Source organism: Orcinus orca, chromosome 3, assembly GCF_937001465.1.
Source record: "Orcinus orca chromosome 3, mOrcOrc1.1, whole genome shotgun sequence".
NCBI classification, from domain to species: Eukaryota; Metazoa; Chordata; class Mammalia; order Artiodactyla; family Delphinidae; genus Orcinus; species Orcinus orca.
Genome location: NC_064561.1, coordinates 23,103,795 through 23,126,585, shown reverse-complemented (window position 1 = coordinate 23,126,585; position 22,791 = coordinate 23,103,795). Strand labels below are relative to the sequence as shown.

The 22,791-nt window shown below is 36.0% G+C and overlaps 1 long non-coding RNA gene and 1 pseudogene across 3 annotated transcripts in view; one reads left to right on the top strand and one right to left on the bottom strand.

Annotated features, from left to right (window-relative positions):
• The window catches only part of LOC125963833 (UDP-N-acetylglucosamine--peptide N-acetylglucosaminyltransferase 110 kDa subunit-like), a 179,860-nt pseudogene that overhangs the window by 14,757 nt on the left and 142,312 nt on the right, over positions 1–22,791 (bottom strand).
• LOC125963859 (uncharacterized) overlaps positions 1–22,791 on the top strand; it is an 83,780-nt gene that overhangs the window by 2,202 nt on the left and 58,787 nt on the right. For 2 of the 3 annotated variants that reach the window (XR_007476281.1, XR_007476279.1), the window contains exon 2: positions 4,037–9,364. This is a non-coding gene — a long non-coding RNA (uncharacterized LOC125963859). Of the gene's footprint in view, positions 1–4,036; positions 9,365–22,791 lie in introns of those variants that run through there. The other variant, XR_007476280.1, reaches the window with a different exon arrangement.

Sequence of the window (22,791 nt, the reverse complement as noted above, 5' to 3'; positions counted from 1 at the left end):
GTGAAGCTGAAATAAACTTTTCTAAACTATTAATAACTAGAAGCAAATTCTAATCAACCATGCTACAAGAAATCTATGTCTAAAAACTACGAAGTTTATTTCTTAAAATTTTATTTCGAAAATACATAAACTGTCGTATGAGGAGGCAGTTAAAGAATATATAGCTAAAAGAGTGGGGGAAAAGTTTTATAGAGACACATCTGGCAGTAGTTAATTTTTAAATGTCATTTTTCTAGATTTTGTGACACCTATAGTATTGATATTTGAAAGCATTTAAAAAATTGTAATTTGAAGATTTGTTACTTCCAGGTAGAATAAAATATTTGGAAGCAAAACAACGTTTCCACTGAGAAAAACAAAAAAAGCCAAATAAAATAGCCTGCATTCAATCAAAAAGTTCTAGACAAACCAAGAGATAGAATCATATGGCTAAAATTCTAAGAACAGAACAGATAATACAAAAATATTTATATAACATATTGTGTATCTTTATCAGGAAAAGTCTTTATCAAGAAAAGACTTTAAAATCATCAGAATTAATATTATATTTTATTTATTTGTATATTATATTTATATATAGATATTTATATATTTATATAAAGAACTTAAAGATAAAGCCCTAGTTAAGGCAGTGACAATAGTAGCAGTGGGAGTGAAAAGAAATGGTTATATTCAAGCATATTTTGTCAGGAAAAGTCCATGATCAAATGTCTGACTGCATACATGGGATGGATAGACGGAGTGGGAAAAATCAAAGTTAACTATAGAGGTTCTAGTGAAGATGGGGTTGCCGTCACCCAACCCAAGGGGCTGCGATCATCCCCAAGGTCTAGGAGACTCAAAGGGAAGGTCATGGTCAGAGGCAAAGTTAATTGGTGGGAAAATAAGACTCCCAGTCTCTCCATCTCCTTATACCAGTTTTTTTGGTAACATCTTTATTGGAGTATAATTGCTTTACAATTGTGTGTTAGTTTCTGCTTTATAACAAAGTAAATCAGTTATACATATGTCCCCATATCTCCTCCCTCTTGCATCTCCCTCCCTCCCACCCTCCCTATCCCACCCCTCTAGGTGGTCACAAAGCACCGAGCGCATCTCCCTGTGCTATGCGGAAGCTTCCCACTAGCTATCTATTCCTTATACCAGTTTTGTTTTTCTGCTCATATACGTAGCAGCATTTCATTCAAGGGGAAAGTCATTGATCTGACTGGTCAAATTAAACAACATAGTTCAAGGCACATTTACAGTGGTTAGTTCCTCCACAATTTAGAAAGTCACATTCACAAGTTCCCTCTTCCTACACCGCGGAACACATTGGCCATTCCTCCAAAGTTTCCACTCCACAGAGTGGACCAGAGATGACGTTAGCCCAGAACTGAGAGCTTGGCATGAGATGGTGTCAGCCCCACGTAGAGCTCTGGCATAAATTATAACCCAACCCAGCTCTACAGAGAGCTCTGCATGGAATCCTGGGAGTAAACTCAGCCATAATAATGGGATTCTGTTTTTCATTTGCTTTTCTTCCTTGCTTAACTTTCCCTGGCCACTCTGACAAACAAACTTTCAGGCATTCCTGGGCCACTCACTAACTTTATTCCATTTAATCTCATCCAGATTCCCAAGAAAATTACTAACTATAAGGAGGGAAATTTGGAACATGGTAAGTGTTAGATGCCTGAAATATACAGGTCATTGAATCCAGTTAAGTAGCAAATTATCTGGATCTCAAATATGCCAGTAGAATAACAGACTAAGCTCAATTTAATGTACTCTTACTGGAGACACACGTAAATTCTGGGTCAATTTTGAAAAAGTTAAAAGGACATAGCTGAGATTAAAAGAAAGAAAGGAACACCTGCGTGTTTCAGAAAGTAACAGAGAAATTAAATCCAGAGAAAGAAGAGCGGACTGATGTCTGTGGGTTCCGTTCCTTAGTATAGGCCTTATGTAAATAGGGGCTGGAGCTAGAAATCTAACATTACCTTGAGGCCAGGAATTTATAGACTCAGGATGGAACAATATTGAGAAGTTGGTACAGATATCCCACAGAAATTTCATGAGGAACTGCTTAGTCCATTAAGAGGGCCAAGGGCGGTGGTGAGGAAGATTGATATCTCTTGAAAACCTTCAGGTACAGAAAACATCAACACCTCTGAAAAGTAGGCCTCTCCTTCCCAGCGTTGTGATGGCCAGGTTGTCACTAACCTGTAAGGCCCTGTATGAATCAGAAACTGCAAGGAGAGTAATTCAAAGAAAAACAGATGCAGGATGGGTGTGGCAGTAAACCCTAGGACCCTATCAGAAACAAAATTAAAACCACTCTAAAGGGAAATTTTAAGAAACCAGAGCAGATAGTATCCTAACCAGAATAGAATAATAATTCTGAGGAAGTTACTTTAGTTATTTAAGTAATATTCAACATCCAGAGCAAAATTCACTTAAGTACTGTACTGGTGGAAACTAGGCAGCACTATGGAGACAATAAAAAGGTGTTTACCATCAAAAAACATCAAGGTAAGAAAGATAATGTCTAATTTTTAATTATCCTGTGGTTTATTGAAATCTTTTGGAAACCCAAAATAGAGAAAACCTAGCAGGCAATGAAGACTTAAATATTTAGAGATTTATCAACTCATCTATAAAAGCTTTATTAATCTCTTCTTTTAATACCACTCCTGAGAGGTATAAATGTGTCCAGTGATAGGGTTGAAGAAGCCTGAGAGAATTTCAATTGTTTACTATTCTTGGTCAGCTATTAAGACCTTTCAGGAGCATCTTGATTTTCATGGCATCATCCAACAAAAAGCAGGATATTTTACAGAAAGTCCTGGTCCACTTTTTGGCTTGCTTTTGTGTTTATGTTTTTGGTTTTCTCACATTGGGCGGTACATTAGGCTACCTATTGCATACTCCCTCATTCATGCATGCATTCATTCAAACAATATTTACTGAGTTGAGATATTTAATTAACACCCAATAAATGATGTTTAGATGAATGAATGCGCTTTTTATCAAAGTAAGTGTAAGTACTGAGAAAAATTACAGAATGTATGATCCCAGCCCCACAAAAGCGTATAATTGTGTTGAGGATATAACATATGCTGGTGAAATAACTAATATATCATATTGGACAGTTTCTAAGTTCAAAAATGAGTTTTTGTAAATAATCAGAGCCTAAGGAGGACAAAGAAGGGACAGTTCATTATGGGTTGAATCTATCAATAAATGTACATTTCAGATGAGATTTGAGATTGACCTTAAAGAAAGAAGAGGACTTAGATATATGAACAGAGAACAAAAAAGGCATGGTGATAGCATGTGCATGGATAGTGTGGCCAATATTTATGTTCTTCATTAAAGACAGTCAGAGATAACCCAAATGTAACTGTTTCCATGGGCCCATTCTCAGTATCCAAACAAAACAGCAAATCCTATCTTAGTGAAACTAATGAAAAACACAGTCTTTAACAAAGACATTGTGAAGGAAAGGGGGAGAGAAAGGCTTGCGTCCCACACCACACAACAAAACTTATTTAATTATTTGTTTCATTTTCTCCTTCTGAAAATTTCCTCTCCCTCTCTCTGTATGTCTCTCTTCTCCCACCACATCTGACCACACTCTACCAGCCACCTTTCCAGATCTTTCCAGAACTCTCCTAGTTTCATTATGCCACAAGTTAAACATCTCACAGGTCTCCAGGATGCATCCTCATCACTTATTCCACAAAGACAAACAAAGGACACTTCTCAGGATCAAGTTTCTTGGAAGGAAGAGGTCACGAGGAGTGATTATAAATAATATAAGGTGGAGAGCAGTGACTTAAAATACCATTTTTCCTCTTAGAATGTGAATACAGGGAACTTTGGGAAACTAGAAAATCTGGAAAGGATTCATTGATAATTATTTATTTTCAATGAATAAAACAAAATGTAATAATACGGCTAAACTCTGACAGATTAACTTTTTCAAAAGTTGCTTTCACACACCTTCACTATTGGGATGTTTCATAAACACATCTTTCTTCTTTCTTTGCAGATACTGGCACCAAACTTTCAAACAATAAGAACCTTCCCATAAGTCCCTTGCCAGGCAAGATTAAGGTATAACAATCCAAACAGATTTTAGAAGAAGATAACTGGTTGAAAGCACAGGAAAAGAGCTGGGTTGCTCTTTTTCAACAGTCACATAATGAGTAATGTGGGAATTGGTTTACAAAGTCTCTCTCCATGAGGGGCTAAGGTTAAGATTAGAACTTCTGAGGCCAGAAGAGCAAAATAACTACAACAACACACATATTTTCAAGAGCCGCCCTTTGGATGTGAGGGATTGATTTTTCCCACGCTTTCTTCAGCAACCCAACTGGTGTCTTTAGTAAATGACATAAGAGAATACAGTGTGGCCAAGAAGGCTTAGATTTCCTTAGCCCCAAGTCAGATATTCTCAAGTGACTGTCCACTCAAATTAAAAAGAGAAATTTACAAGAGGAAACTGGATACAACTGAGTGTACTTTTATTTCAACCCTTTACCTGAATGTTTTGTTTTGATTTCAGTTCTCCACTGAAGTTGTCTACATTAATATATTTTTAAGAACATTTCCTTAAGTTGAAGTATTCATTCAGTATATTCATTTACTATAATTGAGAAAAGCCAAATGACTTAGGCAAATTCATTTCTATATTGCCACAGCAGTGTATTGTGAACTAAATGACACCTGGCAGTTGTTTACTCAGATACTAACTCAGTTAGAAGGCAGAACAAGGATACCTACCCATTCAGGGAAGGAAAGGTCACCTAGCCTCTGTAGCTGTCTTAGGTCTCTTATCATCACAGTAACAAACTGAAGCCTAAAAACCATACGATCATCTCAATAGATGCAGAAAAAGCTTTTGAAAAAATTCAATATCCATTCATGGTAAAAACTCTCCAGAAAGTGGGCATAGAGGGAACATACCTCAACATAATAAAGGCCATATATGACAAGCCCATAGCTAACATACTCAATGGTGAAAAGCTGAAAGCATTTCCCCTAAGATCAGGAACAAGACAAGGATGCCCACTCTCACCACTTTTATTGAACAGAGTTTTGGAAGTCCTAGCCACAGCAATCAGACAAGAAAAAATAAATAAATAAAAGGACTCCAAAATGGAAAGGAAAAAGTAAAACTGTCACTGTTTGCAGATGGCATGATACATAGAAAATCTGAAAGACACCATCAAAAAACTATTCGAGCTCAAACATGAACTTGGTAAATTTGCAGGATACAACAGATTTCTATATATAAATTTTGTATTTCTATACACTCACAGTGAACTATCAGAAAGAGAAATTAAGGAAACAATCCCATTTACAATTGCATAAAAAAGAATAAAATACATAAGAATAAACCTGCCTAAGGAGGTAAAAGACCTGTACCCAGGAAACTATATGACACTCATAAAAGAAATGAAAGATGACACAAACAGCTGGAAAGATATACCATGGTCACGGATTGGAAGAATTAATATTGTTAAAATGACCATCATACCCAAGGAAATCTACGCATTCAATGCAGTCTGTATCAACATATCAAGGGCATTTTCCACAGACCTAGAACAAATAATTTTAAAGTTTGTATGGAAACACAAAAGATCCTGAATAGCTAAAACAGTCTTGAGAAAGAAGAACACAACTGGAGGAATCATGCTCCCTGGCTTCAGACTGTGCTACAAACCTACAGTAATCAAAACAGTATGGTACCGGCACAAAAACATCCATCACTGCAACAGAATAGAGAGCCCAGAAAGAAACCCATGCACTTATGGTCAATGAATCTATGACAAAGGAGGCAAGAATATGCAATGGAGAAAAGTCTGGGCTTCCTTAGGGATGGTTTCATCAATTAATTTGTTTTCTTAAATGGACCATACTTTTCCATGTCTTTGTATACCTTGTGAGTTTTTTGGTTGAACATTTGGCTTTCAAATATTGTAATGTGGTGTCTATGGAAATCAGATTCTCCCACTTTCCCAGGGTTTTCTGGGCTTTTGATTTTTGAAGGCTGTAGTAGTCTGTTTGTTTAGGGACCTTTCCAAACTAGTTTTGCAATGAGTGTACTCCTTATCGTATGTAGGCACTGAAGTCTCTGTTCCTTTAGTTCATGTTTAGCTAATGTTTTGACAGAGATGTCCTTGAATTCCTGCACCTAAGACAAACAAAAACAAATATACACAAGCACATCCACATGCACACTCAAAACCACACACCTCTCCCCATTGTGCAGATTGCTGGATCACTCCTTCAACATTTAGCTGACCTGCACTGAGTTCAGGGCTCAGCCCATGGTAAAAGCTTAGAGACTCCTCTGGTGTTTTCAGAACATGCATCTTATCTTGAGTATGCATGTGGCTTTCTTAATTTCTCTGGACACATGTGTACTTTTTGTATGTTCTAAGTTCCCAAAGAATCTCCCCCAACTTTTGCTCCTGCATCTTATGTGGTCTATTGTATTTCAATGCACAGTCTTCTGCCCCAGCCATCTGTGCTTTGTCAGTTCACCTTGCACTTTTTTTGAGCAATGACCGCTGCTTTTCCAGACTGTGTTCCAGGTTAGCTAAGACAGAGATAAGCATCTTGTGTCAGTCCTTCAGGTAGCTCCCAGACAGGTTAGAACAGATACACATAATAATCCGAGAGTATGGGCTCTTCTGCTCCCTCCTGAAGCAGGATTGAGGGCCCCATACTACGAATGGTCTGCTGCTACTTTAAGACTATCACTGCATTAAGACCCCACCACTTTAAGACCATCACTACACTAACAGTAGATGGGGCAAGGGCAAGTAAAAATGCCACAAAGCTTTCCTGCCATTTTCAAATTGCCTCTTCCCTGGTTCAGTATGTGTTTGGTTGCTGTAAATCTTTGCCTGATTTCAGGACTAAGAGAAACTCAAGGAACGCCACAACAAGAAACAGTATAATCAGACTCTCAGATGCCAAAAGACAGAGAAAGAATCTTTACTCCCAAAGGAGAAAGAAAAAACAAATTTGTTACAAAGCAGGGATCCTCAAAAAGATTCATAGCTAATTTCCTATCTGAAACCATGGAGGCAAGAGGCCAGACATATTTAAAGTGCTGAAAGAAAAAAACTGTCCACCAAGAATTCTATATTTGGCCAAACTGGTTTCAAAACTTAGGGAGAAATTAACACATTCCCAGATGAACAAAGGCTGAGGGCGTTTGTTTTACAACTTCCTAACACTGCCCTATGACAAATGCTAAATTGAACCTTCAGGTTGAAATGAAAGGACACTAGCCAGCAACTCGAAGCTGTATAAAGAAATAGAAATCTCCAGTAAAGATAAATATATGGGCAGATACTAAAGCCAGTATTGTGCTACTGGCTTGTAACTCTACTTTTTATTTCTTACATGATTGAAAAAACAAATGCATAAAATAATCATAAATCCATGTTATTGGGCTCACAAAGTATAAAGGTGTAATTTGTGACAACAATAATTTAAGGAGGAGGAATGGAACTGTAGAGGAACAGAGTTTCTGTGTGCTATTGAAGTTGGTTTCAATTCAAATGATATTGGTTGAACTTTAGAAGGGTGAATGTAATCTTCTTGATAACCACAAAGAAAATATCAATAGACTATATGCAAAAAGAAATGAAAAAGGAATCAAGAGTTCACTACAACAAAATCGGCTAAGCACAGAAGAAGTCAGTAATGGAGTAAATGAAGGGCAAAAATGCATAAGACATACAGAAAACAACCAGGAAACAGACAGAATTAAGTTCTTCCTCATCAGTAATTTTTGAAAAAGTAAGTGGATTAAGCTCTCCAATAAAAAGATAAATATTGGCAGAATGGACTTTAAAAACATCCATAATCCAAGTATATGCTGCCCGCAAAAAACTCACTTGATTTCAAGAGACACAAGTTAGTTGAAAGTTAAAGCACAGAATAAAATATCCCATGCAAATAGTAACAAAAAGAAAGAAAGAGAGAGAGAGAAAAAGAAAGGAAGGAAGGAAGATAGATCTGGGATGGCTACGTTAATATCACACAAAATAAACTTTAAATCAAAAACTATCACAAGAGGAAAAGGAGGCCACTATATGTTGATAACAAGTTCAATCTATCAAGAAGATATAACAACTATAAACATATATGTACCAAACAATCCCCAAATATGTGAAGCAGACATTGACAGAATTGAAGGAAGAAATAGATAGTTCTAAAATCATAGTTGGAGATCAATACCTTGCTTTCAATAATGGATAACACATCTAGACAGAAGATCAGTAGAGAGGTAGGGGGACTGAATAACACATTTAACCAACTAAACCTAACAGCCATATATAGATCACTCCACTCAACAACAGCAGAATACACATTTTTCTCAAGTACACATGGAACATTCTCCAGGAAAGACCATATGTTACGCCACAATACAAGTACCAATACATTGTTAAGAAACTGAAATCATACAAAGTATCTTCTTTAGCCACAGTGAAAGGAAGGTAGAAATCAATAACAGAACCATTGGTAGCCATTTCCCATCATGCCTGCCACACATGATATAAAGCAATGAAGGGAAAAACATAATTGACCATTTAGAAAAGTGGGAAAGAGGACATATCATTGACACAGAGTGTGTGCTGTTTCCCGTTGTCAGAGATAGAAATAAATTAGCATCATTTATTCATTAGTGTGTTAATTTCTTGGTCAATCATTGCGCAGCCAGTGTTTCTGCCTGATGGGAAGATTTCCTATACTCAGTGTTGAGTGGAGACAACCTTGAAAGGGACATTTAAAAGGATTATACTGTGATGGGCTTAGCAGTACCCTTCCTCCTATGCCAGTAGGCGGCTGGGGTATTTCCATGCAGTGTGTACAACCGTAGGCCCCAGGTCACCAGAATTTAGTTGGATTCGTTTCCCTCAGTACTTTGTCTTTCATTTGACTGGTGCATTTACTTCATTCTTTATTATCACTGCGAAACAACTTTGTTTCCTGTTCAGATGCCAAAAAGTGGATATCAATACCTCCTGAGTTTTACACATCACAGATCTGTTTTACATATCAGAGACAGAGACAGCAACTATTTCCAATGACTTTGAGACATGCTTTGAACATGCGATTAACATGTTGAGTGTTGAAATGTGTGTCGAGCTCATTATACTTGCCCTAAAAGGTTTCAAACTGCAAAGATTTAAAAATCTTTATCTTTGAATAGTTTTCCTGTGCTGTCCCTTTGTGTCAGACTGTTAATGTGCAGTCTGGCACCTTCAAATAATGTGGCTTTGTAACCAATTATTTACATGTTGTTTTATCCACAGAGAATCTTTTTTTTTTAATAAATTTATTTATTTTTGGCTGTGTTGGGTCTTTGTTGCTGCACATGGACTTTCTCTAGTTGGGGCGAGTGGGGGCTACTCTACATTGTGGTGTGCGGGCTCCTCATTGCTGTGGCTTCTCTCGTTGCAGAGCATGGGCTCTAGGAGCTGGGGTTTCAGTAGTTGTGGCACGCGGGCTTCAGTAGTTGTGGCTCATTGGCCCTAGAGCACAGGCTCAATAGTTGTGGCGCATGGTCTTAGTTGCTCCGCGGCATGTGGGATCCTCCCAGACCAGGGCCCGAACCCATGTCCCCTGCACTGGCAGGAGGATTCCCAACCACTGTGCCACCAGGGAAGTCCCCACACAGAGAAGCTTAGGGTCAAAACATACAACTCGATTAACTACACGTCCTCCTGTTCACATTTCCCTCATCTTTTCTTCATCTTCTATGTTTCCTTGGCACTGTTTATATTAAGTGCTTTTGCCATTATATTTGATTGTCTGTATTCCGGTGAGTTACCACAATGCTTTATGAGACACGGTAGGATATAAATGCATTTAAGATATATATATGTATATATATTTTATATATACATATATATATAATATATATATACAATTTGCTTTAGTGCAGTGTTTTTTGTTTTCTGTACTGAATTCATTAGCATGGGTCGGTATAAAATTTAGCATAGGTCAATATGTAATTTGTAAACTAATAAGGTCTTAAAAGTGAGGAATTAAGTCTTTTAAATTTAATTATTTATTGTAAAGAGCAGAATAGCATACATAAACAGGTGCCTAAGGAAAACTTGTATTCTAATATGGAACTCTCATGAACACCTTTTTTTTTTTTTCTTCTAACAGTATGATAGTAGGCCACTTGATTATTTTTATGGCTTTAACTTTACAACAATGAAATATTCGTAAATTTTAAAAAGTATTTTTCTTTATTTGATGCGGGTGGGATACTGGAGAAATGAAAGGTCAAACACCTATTGAGGAATCCATACTTGTCTATATATTGTGTACTTTTATTTCAATAACTGATTTAAAATTCCTAAAAGGATGCTATAATAAGTTATTATGCCATTTTACAGACTGAATTAAGTGAATTTCAGGGAGGTAGGAAACTTGCCTAAGGCTATCCAGCTACCAAGCGGTAGAAGTGAGAATTAAATCCAGGTATACCTATCGCCAAAGTTTCTGCTCATCTCTTTACATCATCCACTTTTAATAGCCAATGCTTTCCTGCTTACAAATATGACTGAGGTTTCCAGACAGTCAACAGTCCTTTTTAATCAGATAGAAAAATTACTGTTGATTCTCTAAAGACATATTCCTTTTCCATTAAGTGACTTTAGTTGTTCAAATAATACTTCCAGACAGTAGTAATCATACAGTTGGAGACTAAGAACAGAACTCAGGGATGTGTCTAGCAGTCAGTAAAGACCAACTGGGCTCACTGATGATATTTACGGTCATTTCCTCTAGACTAACATAATCTTATTATAAGACCCTAATAATTCACAGTACTGCCCTTGCCTGTTTGTTCTTCTCCCTCTATCACTCTCTCTTTCCCCATATTATTACTATTTTTGGCAATTTTTGGTGAATTAAATTCAGGGATTAGTATTCAGGAGTACTTGTCACAAAAGCAGAGAATCTTAGCTCACACCAAAGGAAGAAAATAGAGAAAAAGTATAAATTATATGAATACACACACATACACACATGTACCAACTATATGCTGCACTTCTCCAAAATCTATTCGGTATCTGCACATTTACCGTATATTAGCAGTAAGACCAGAAATGAGCGTAACGTTCTATTTACAAGGCACAGAAAACAGACCCAAATATGGAAATTACTAGCAATGAGAATGGGGAAGAAAGACTACAACAAGGAATGTAGATGATATTTTTGTTTCCTAGCTATGATGCCAAATAATGAACTTTCAACATGAGACAAGGAGGCCATAAAAAGTTGTATTAGTTTCCTAGAGCTGCCATGACAAAGTACCAGAGACTGAGGAGGTTAAACAACAGAAATTTACTCACTCACAGGTCTAGAGGCTAGAAATCTGACATAAGGTGTCGGCAGGATTGATTTCTTCTCAAGTATCTCTTCTTGGTTTGTAGATGCCATGTTTTCCTTCTGTCTTCACATGGTCTTCTCTCTGTGCATGTCTGTGTCCTAATATTTTCCTTTTATAAGGACACCAGTCATATTGGATTAGAGCCCACCCATTTGACCTCATTTGACCTCAGTTACCTATTTAAGGGCCTTATCTCCAAATACAGTCATATTACGAGGTATTGGGGGTTAAGACTTCCACATAGTAACTTGAGCAGGACACAATTCAGCTGATAATAGAAGATAAGAGTAACTTAAGCAAGTAAGTAACTACTGTTTACAGTGAGTTGCTTAAGGATATGAATTTACTCAAGAAAAACAGGAAGAAATTACATAACACTGTACGTTATACAAAGATATTAAATTAATCATCATAACATCCTGTGAGATGGGCATTAAATTAGACTAAGCAAGATGAAGCAACTTATCCAGAATTGTATAGTTGGTACTTTCCAGAATTTAAACCAGGTATTTTCCCAGTTCCATTCTATGTTATATATTCATTTCATTAGTTGAAATGAATTTTGAGTCTTTATTTTGCTTAGTTTCTGAAGTTACATGGGGATAGAATGGAGTTGGATATTTTCAGTGACATTCACACATGGGGAAGGAAATTGAGTCCAGAAGCTTCAGCAATGTTTCCATGGAGAACACTAACAACAGAACCAGAAACACCGTTATCCTTTTGGTTCAGTGATCTTTCCTGAAGCACTACAAGAATCAATCTTAAGAAGCCCAGTGTTTTCCAAACTTTCACCAATGGGCTCTGTAGGGTCCTCTAACAGTATCTAAGAGACTAACTAGTTTCACATCCCAAGCCACTTAAGACAAGGAGTTCTGATTGTTCTCTGTGAGGAAATCAAGTGACAATCATAGCTGGTGATTTAGGATAGTTTCTTCAGGGCCCAGGCAAAACCTAATACACAGTAATAATCATTGTTAACTGCATCTTTGACAAGGATTAATCAGGTATCAAAGAGGTCTATAAATTGGGAGAAATTATGATCAAAGAGAAACATAGACCACAGATATTTAATTAATGCTCAATTATTTATGAGTTTAACTTCGGTTAACCTAATTTTCCTTCTTCTAGACAATTTCCAATTCGTCTCCACAAAGAGACCAGAATAAGCACCTTCCAATACAAGATTTATTGTGTTGCTTTAATTTAAAGCATACAGTGACTTCTACATTCACACCACCAAGTTTTGCCAGGAGAGAAAAGGAGATGTTATATAGTTTGTCTTGAATTAGATATGCCACCATACTTGACTTAGCTCATCCTACTGGAAGCACTTTGAGGGCAGATTCTACAGTCTTGTCTTACATCCTCTATGGAATCAAGCCAAGGGAATCACACACAGTTACAGCTGGAAAAACATTTGTTCTGGGTTAATACTTTTAGCCTTTACCACCAAGACTTTATCACCAAGACCTACATTTACAGTCTCTAAACAGGAGACCTTCTTGCCTTCCCTTTTCATATTGACTAGGAAGGTAAAGGGAAGAACAGAGAAGTACCCAAAGTCAGCTAGTAGCCAGCACAGATAAATCATCTGTGGAGATATTGTTTCTTTCAAAAGATATAAACATAAGAGGAAGTCCTAGTGTTTGAAGCAACTGTGCATAATAAAATTCCATGAAAACCTAGAAATCCAGATGCAGATCAGTAACATATTGGTTAAATAAGCTGTTATGCTCATGCAATGGACAAGTGTACATACATTAAGAAGAACGAGATACTCTTTTCTATGAGATTCTCTTTTCACTGAACTCATCAGTGCTGCAAACACAATGTTACATAATACTTTTTCTTTAACATTATATCAGGCATCCTCATCTTGTCCTGCATTTATTGCCAGTGTTACTAAAGTCTATCACTTACCTCTTTCTCTTTTAGACATATAATTTCTTCTTATTTTGGAAGCATTCATCAATCCCTATTTTACTCTTTCTTTTAAATTACAAATGAATATTGAATTTTATAAAATATCTTTTGGGGGATATTTCAAGTGATTGTATACTTTTGCTCTCCTTTGACCTTGTTATATGGTAAATTATATTTTGTTATTTTATATTATGCTATTTATTATATATTGTATTATGTTTACTAATGACATTTATTATATTATAATTACATTATTTTTAAGGTAGCATTTTGTTTTAGATAGACAAAACAACCAGTGGAATAGGAAGCATCTTAAAATTAGATGCAAGATATAAGGGAATTGAGATTAAAATAAAATTCACGTTTTGGATCAGTAGCAAAAATTATTCAACAAAAGTGGGAAAATATAGCTATCATAGAATTACTAAATTCTAGATACAGCAACTAGTTAAAAGTTAAAAAATAATGAAAGTGTAAAAGTATCAGAAACCTGGGAGACTTGAAATAAATTATTCATGAGGAATATCTTTCTAAGATACAAAGAAAAAAGGATACATTTTATTATATAAGAATTAAAATTTTCCTCATGGCAAAATGCACTACAAAGGTCAGAAAACAAGCAAAAGAAATTGGGAAATATATTTAGAAATGGATATGCCTTCTTTACAACTTTTGAGAGAAGCACATGTTTCTTTTTCCTTTAACCTGTTATGTGGGTATTAATCTATAATGTAAGTGCATGGTTCCTTTCCTTTAACCTATAATGTGAGATTTAATCTATATGGTAAGTGCATGGTTCCTTTCCTTTCGTCTGTAATGTGAGTGTCAACATGGGGCACTGCTTCCCAGCACAGACTTTGGATGTTCCTGTACTGGTCCCGTCACTGACCATCCACAAAAACTTACAAATGTTGCTTTACTTTCCTGGGGGTTAGAGTCTTAGCTAAGAAATGGAAGCAAAATAGAACTTTCCCCCAGGGATGATAGAAGGTTTAAAGGAGTAAATATGTAAGTGACTTGGCACAGTGCCTAGTACAAGAGAGATCAATATAAGTACTTAGCAATTTTTTAAAGAGACAGAGGAAAGAAATAAAATGTGGTGATTTCAATCTATTGATATATATTCTTGACATTAAACTACCTTTTCATTCATTGGATGACCTAACTTGCTCATGCTTTTTCTTACTCTAGTGAACGTGGGTAGCTAATATCATAGTTTAAAATTTTTCCTTTTATATTTACAAGTAAATTTGACCTGTAAATTTCTTTTTCCTTACAGTCCTAATGTATTTTCAGTATTAGGATTATATAGACTTCATAAGATGAATAAAGAAGCATTCTTCCTTTGCTACTCTCTAGAAGTTTTTCTTTGTTAATATTGATGTTATCTGTTTAACAGAAGTTGGATAGAATTCACCTCCCAAATGATCTGGCCGGGTCTGGTATTTTCTTGGTGAAAGCTTGTAAACTATTGACTTAATTCCTTTACTGGTGCAAGAACTCCAGCTACAAATTTCCTCTTGTGTCAGTTTTGGTAAACTTTAGGAGCTAGGAAATTGTCCACTTTACAGAAATGTTCAAATTTACTGGTATTTCATATATTCTCTGTTTGTACTCTCTGCTATAACACTGTCCTGATTCTTTCTGTATATTGTTTACTTACGTTTTTGTTTTGCTTAATCAAAGTTTGTTTTTTTAAATCTTTTCAAAGAATATTCTTTTGACTTACTAAATCACCTCAATTTTATACTTTTTTCTGTTTTATTAAGTTCTGCTCATATCTTTATTGTCTATTTTTCTATGTTCTCAGGGTTTATTGTTTTACTCTTCTGATGTCAATTAAAACACTTGGTTATTAATTTTAATAACTCTTTTTACTTATAAATAGTTGAACTTTTTGAAGGTTCCAGTTTAGTTGTACGTATCTAAGGGTCAGCTCCTCCTCATAGTTGCTGGCCTAAGGTTTAGTTCACCCTATAGCAATGTATATATTGACATTTTTTCCCCTCAACTTTCTGTGTTTTGCTACTTCTCACTTCTCTTTGCAGAGAAGCCCTTTGAAATACCCTTAACTTATTTTACAGCCAATAAATCTTTAAAATACTGTGTATTTTTTAAGATAAATCAACTTATATAATTAGGCAGGAAATCTGATCTGCCATATTTTTAAAAACAGCATAATTTCACTCTTCTCCACGATTAATCTGCTGTATTACACGACCTTCGAGTGTTTAGCTTTATCAATGACATGTACTTTAAAAATGTTTGAAAGATCCTACCCAGTCTTTTAAAACATCCTTGCTCCTTGTTTCACTTCTAGTTTTATGTATATTTTCTGCCTGGCACCTGATAATTCCAACATCTGATGGATGGCCTTGGGAATTTAATTCTGGAATTGATTGTTTTTGCTGATTCTCTCCACTTGTAGCTGATTTCTTCATTATTGTGTAAATTTAGATCATGAGCTCACGTTTAGCTAAACTTTATCTGTGGGAACGCTACAGGCCTGTGTTGAAGGTCTACCTCTCCAGAAAGGGTTTAGTTTTGTGTTTGGAATACCACCGATTTGGGAGCATTGTAAGTTAATTTCTTAGCTTCTGTTTGCAAGACCGCAAATAAATTTGCAACCCAAACACTGTGAACACAGATCTGCGGTTCAGAATTCTCAAGATTTCCTACCTGTTTCCTACCCAGAGCAGAGGCCAAGAGAATTTGCTCTTAGTCTCCCTTTGCCAGCAGATATTTTTTTCTCCTGGCACACCCTTTCATTAAAGGTGAAGCCAGGGATAGGTAGGTTTAGTTCTAACTTCCCATCTAGTAGGGATGGAGTCTTACCTCCTGCCTCCCATGTGGTCATGGCCATTTAAAAACAAGTCTCTATACCAGGTGTGTCATTCAACTACGGCCTGTATTCCAAATCCAGACAGCTGCCTATTTTTTATGGCCTATGAGCTATGAATAATTTTCACATTTTAACTGGTAGCATTTTAAATGGTTACCTAAGTACCTAAATAATATCCTCAATTTTGCCTCTTTGGTCTACAAAGCCTAAAATATTTGCCATTTGGCTCCATAAAAACAGGAGTTCCAGCTTCTGTTCTAAGCTATCAAGATCTTCAATCCACTCTTAATAGAGCTATCACTCTCACACATGGACCACCCTTCCTTCATGGGTCCTGGACATTTCGACTGCACACTTCCAAAATCAACCACGCACTTAAAAATAAGTTGTGTACATTTAACCTAGCATACCTAACCCATTTCTGTTAGGAGAGTTTTTCAAGTAATCTTGCCCACCGTATTCTTCAGAACTTCATTAATAATGGCAAAAAACTGGGCTTACCTGGTGGCACGGTGGTTGAGAGTCCGCCTGCCGATGCAGGGGACACGGGTTCGTGCCCCGGTCCAGGAAGGTCCCATATGCCGCGGAGCGGCTCGGCCTGTGAGCCATGGCCGCTGAGCCTGTGCGTCCGGAGCCTGTGCTCCGCAACGGGAGAGGCCGCAACAGTGAGAGGCCTACGTACCAAAAAAAAAAAACAAACAAAAAACAAAAAAAGGCAAAAAATTAAAACAACATTCAACAAAAATGCAAAATGTTCATAACAATTATAGAAGCACATACAGTAGAGAACTATAAACTGTTATTGAAACAGTGAGACATAACTTTTTATTCTTAAAGAACTATATTTAGGTCCCTTTTGTTTAAATAAGTATATTTCTGTGTATGTATGTATACAGTCATGTATTTATATACACATACATTATTTGTACATTTATATAAACATATGAAATACATACCTATACACATACCTTTGATTTATATTTGTATACATAGACAGGAATATAATTATATATTATATATTTATATACATTGAACTGAAAACTGGTAGTATACATATATATCGTGTATAAATGTGTGTCTACGTGCATGTGTAGAAAAGCGGGTTGAGAGATATGGAAGCATGAGTTAGACAGGGTTCAAGATTTTAAAAGTACTTATGTGTAGGTAGTGAGGTTAAGGCCCATTTGATTGAAAATATTGCATATTTTTACATCAATTGTTATGATGACCAGATTCCTATGTCAATAAAATTATAAATAGCTATACATACTCGTATGTGTAATGTATAACTAAAAGATATATAGTTTTATATATGTATTATATTTATATTATATAATACAATTATACTAATACATTATATATTGTGTTATATAGAATATATTAACTATAGTGTATTACATCAGATAATAATAATTATATATTTATATATTATGATATAATTGTTTTATAATCAATATTACAGGATATATCATATTAATATTATGAACATATTAACCATAGAAATACATTTCATTACTCATATATTTTGTATATAATATATGCTAGGCAAAAATATATATTAATATAATACATAATTGTTATACACTAATATAAATATTAGTATATTACACTTATACATCAATATAATATTTAATATTGGTATACTTATATTATTTTTAATATATACATAGCTAATGCTCTTTAAAGCCATCTGCTACAGGTAGAGTAAGACCAGGAGTATGGCCAAAGCAAACTGTAAACATATTAGATTACTTATATTCATTTATATGTCATTTTCCTGGAATCTGCCTCTGGCTACTAGAGAGGACACACAGCAAAATCAACAAAAAGTGCCCAAGACATAGGATCCTTTCTTCATTGGAACCTCAAAGGAAACACAGTGCTATTCAGTCCCCCTTCAAAGAGCCAAGAGCAAACCTTGAAGCACCCAGTAAAAGCCAATTCAAACAAAAAAGCTTTTCCACTTAAACTGGAAAAAGTTAAGTTCCCAAGAGACCCCCTACATCAACCACTGAAGCTCATTTGGCAGTAAAAACAATAATGTTCACCGAACAACAAGAAACGCAAAACAATAGGTGTTTTACCAAAAACACAAAAAAACAGCTAATTAGTGTCTTTCCTGTTTGAGAGAAGGGGGTGGGAAGTGGGCAGACGACCTGATAGGAAAGATAAAAAGAAAAGGAAAAGGAAAATAACAGTTTCCAGTTTGACACTCAAGCTGTCTTCTGCATCCATTTCGTCAAGACCACCAAGTCAATGTGGAGGCTTTTTCCTCCTTTCCTTTGCTTTTCATGAGACCGATCACAACCAGCACTGCAGATTCCATCGAATTAAGGAATGCTGTTGCCTACATGTGTGAATGAGCTGTGAGTAAAGTACTGAAGTAGAGGACACCTAAAGTGAAACGATTTCATGAATGTCCACGTGGCTGAGCAGCAAGTTAACCTTTCATAGATGTGCTAAAGAAGAAGAGTTGGGTTTTATTTTATTTACTTTTCCCTGGATTGTGTTGAATGACTATCATCGACAAGTTCAGGCTACTTTTTGCTGAGGATTAATGCACTGGGAGAGCTGAGAGAACACTCAACAGTAGAGCTGTCTTCTTCTTGACCAGTTCACCTTAGTTTCCCAAACTCTAAGTCTTTCCCTAATTCTTTCTCCTTTTTATTGTAGTAAAATGAACATAACACAAAATTCACCATTTTGATCATTTTACAATTCACTGTACCATTCAGTGGAATTTACTACTGTCACAATGTTGTGCAACTATCACCACTGTCCAACTACAAAACATTTTCATCACCCCAAGAGGAAACATACACCCACTTTGAGGAGTCATTCCCTATTTCCCTCTCTTCCAAACCCCTGGCAACCACTAATGTATAATATTTTCCGTGTGTATGGATTTGCCACTGCTGGACATTTCCTATAAATGGAACCATACAATATAGAGCCTTTCGCGCCTGACTTCTTTCACTTAGTTGCATCCACGATGTAGCATGTATCAGTAATCCATTCACTTCTATGGCTGAATTCCCTGATCCTGTTTTCTTCATACTGTTTGAATACAAAATTTAAAATAAGTTGAGAGTGAAGCTCTGTTTTAAGGGCACATCTACGAGGCCAACTCTTTTAAAAAAGGTGAAAAGGGAGATATTGTTGTGAAATGATAATCGTTGAAAGCCTCAGCCAATTTGATAATGAAAAGTTTGGGAAATGTTGCAAAAAATTATCTGCTTTATATTAAAAGCCTTTTAAGCAAGGATTTAGGAGATTGTCTTTTTCTTGCAGGTAACTTAAATGAGTCAGAAGGAAATAACTGCGCTTTAAAACAGATTTTGAAAGGATTCTATTTATTCTTAATAGACGAATGGGAGTACAGGTAGTTCACATCCAATATGGACTCCCTGTCCAAACACTGTTTATCGTTTTAGCCACCACTATCGAATTATATTTCTTGAGAGTAAGGCAGCTCAATTCCTGCATATTACTTTTTTTTCCTGCATATTACTTTTTAAAATTCATCTATCAAATCCATTAATATAGTATAAACAAGAGATGTTCATGTTTCAGTGCAGTTCAAATATCAGGTATAAAGAACCACCAGCAAGAAAAAGAATCCTATATCTCTTGCCAGAATGTGGTCAGCTCTGGGGTGCTTTGCTAGCTGAAACACACTTTCATTGTTAAGAGGATACAGGCTGTTTAAGAGGGATGAGAGCCAAAAAATGTTAACTACGTGTATGTGTTAAGAACAGTGCTAGGTTATCTCATATTCTATATCAGCCAAGGCTCACCATTTTACATATGTGAAAAGCGAAGTTAAAAGTGTTTTAGTAGGGCTTCCCTGGTGGCGCAGTGGTTAAGAATCTGCCTGCCAGTGCAGGGGACACGGGTTTGAGCCCTGGTCCGGGAAGCTCCCACATGCCACGGAGCAACTAAGAGCATGCGCCACAACTACTGAGCCTGCACTCTAGAGCCCGTGAACCACAACTACTGAAGCCCACACACCTAGACCCCGTGCTCAGCAACAAAGAGAAGCCACCACAATGAGAAGCCCGCGCACCGTAACAAAGAGTAGCCCCCGCTCACCGCAACTAGAGAAAGCCCGCGCATGGCAAGGAAGAGCCAACGCAGCCAAAAATAAATAAATCTATTTTTTTTAAAAAAGTGTTTTAGTAACTTACTAAAAGGCACGCAATCAGTAAATCTGAGCAAGAATTCAATCCCAAATCTGTCACACTGAAGTTTAAGCTAATACATGAGATTAATAAAAACAGCACTAAATTAAAAGTTCAGAGATATTTTTAATTTCATACTCTTTCACTAACGCTCTTTGGAGATAAATCATTTCTTTTATATGGGCCTTAGTTTTCACAACTATAATAGTTGGAAGCTTGACTAGATGATCTGTATGTAGTCTTCCAATTCTAAAATGTTCCACTCATTTGGATTCCTACAATAATTGCACTTGCAATACATGCATGCTGCCACCAAGTAGCCGTACAGACTATTAGTTCCTTTTATATCCCTAGTGGGGAGTGCATTTTGACATCAGACTTACCGGTTAATAGTACAACCTGTTACTATAACTATAAAATAACAAAATAATCTGGTATTATTTCCTGTAAAGCAGAAGCTTTACATTGTCTGTGCATCATATCAGAATCACCTGTAGGTTTGTTTGGTTGTGTTTTAACATCTTTATTGGAGTGTAATTGCTTTACAATGGTGTGTTAGTTTCTGCTTTATAACACCTGTAGGTTTTTAAACATAGAGGAAATCCATAACCCATTGAATGAGAATCTTCAGAGACAGGACATGGGCATCTGGATTTTTGGGCTCCCATCATCGTAATATTTTATTTTATTTTATTTTTTGCCTATGTACAATATTTGTCACATCCTCTTGAATCTTTAAATGTTTCTTTTTGTTTTAAAATTTTAGAATATTCCATAATCTTCACCTACTTTTCATAAGGTGTTATCTGTTATGTTTATTCGATCTTGTGCTTCTCCTGGTTGTCTTCTTTTTTCCCTTTTTTTTTTGGCGTGGGGGGGGCCCTGCCTCATGGCTTGCAGGATCTTAGTTCCCTGACCAGGAATGGGACCCCAGGGGCCCAGCAGTGAAAGCGCCAAGTTCTAAGCAGTGGACCACCAGGGAAGTCCCAAGACTTCTGTTTTAAATGACTTTTTTTCCCACTCTAATTCATTCCTGGGATCAGTTTCATGTTTGAACATTAAACCAACCTTGCATTACTAGAATAAAGCTACTTTGATTGTGATATATGATTGTTTTACATACCATGGATACAGTTTGTGCTTCTGTTTACACATTTTGCATGCATGTTCAAAAGAGAAACTGGCCTGTGATTCTATTCTTGTAATATTCTTTTTAGTTTTGATCTGAAGCTTATGTTGGCCTTATAAATATTTGAGCAATATATACTTTTCTGTCTCCTGGAAGATTTTTATGTAAGATTACCAATATTTCTTCCCTAAATATTTGGAAGAATTTACTTGGAAAGCCATTTATCCCTGGAAATCATTTTCTGTAAAGGTACTTAATTATACAAACAACTTTTGCAGTAGATATAGGTTTTTGAGATATGTTTTCTTTCTTGGGTTAGTCTTGTTAGCTTGCATTTTTAAAGAATTTGTCATTTTCGATGAATTTTCAAATTTATAAATATAAAATTATCATAATTTAAACAGCTTTATTGGGATGTAATTTACATACCATAATTTCAACACTTTAATGTATACAATTCAGTGGTTCTCAGTGTAACCACTAAAAGACTTGTGTAAGCATCACAACAATCCAATTTTAGATTTCTGTCCCCCCACAAAAAACCCATTACACATTAACAAGCTTTTTTCAATCTCTTCAACCCTCTCAGCCCTAGACAACCACTCATCTACTTCCTGTCTCTACAGATTTGCTATTCTGGGCATTTCATATAAATGGGACCGTACAATATGTGATCTTTTGTGAGTGGCTGCTTTTACTTTACATAATGCTATCATGGTTCATCTATGTTGTAACATGGATCAGTAGATCGTTCCTTTCTATAGCTGAATGCTATTCTATTGTATGGATATTCCACATTTTGTTTATTCATTTATCCAGTTGTCATTTGAATTATTTCCACCTTTTGTTTTTAGAAATATGCTTCTATGAACATTCAGGTACAAGCTTTTGTGCAGACATAAGGTTTTATTTCTCTTAGGTATATATTTAGTACTGGAACTGCTGGGTCATAGGGTAACTCTATGTTTAAAACTTGCAGGAACTCTCAAGCTGTTTTGTAAAATGGCCGCACCATTTTACATTCCCACCAGCAATGTATGTGCGTTTCAATCTCTTCTCTTACAGCCTAGCATGTCATCTATGCTGGAAAACGTTTCACATGTGGTTGAGCAGGATGAGTATTTTACTGTTTGGTTGAGTGTTCTGTAAACATTTATTAGGTCTTGTTAATTCATAGTCTTGTCCAAATATTCTATATCGTTGTTGATCTTCTGCCTAACTGTTCTATCCATTATTGACTGTGGAGTACTGAAGCCTCTACCTAATGTTGTGCAATTATCTATTTCTTCCTTCA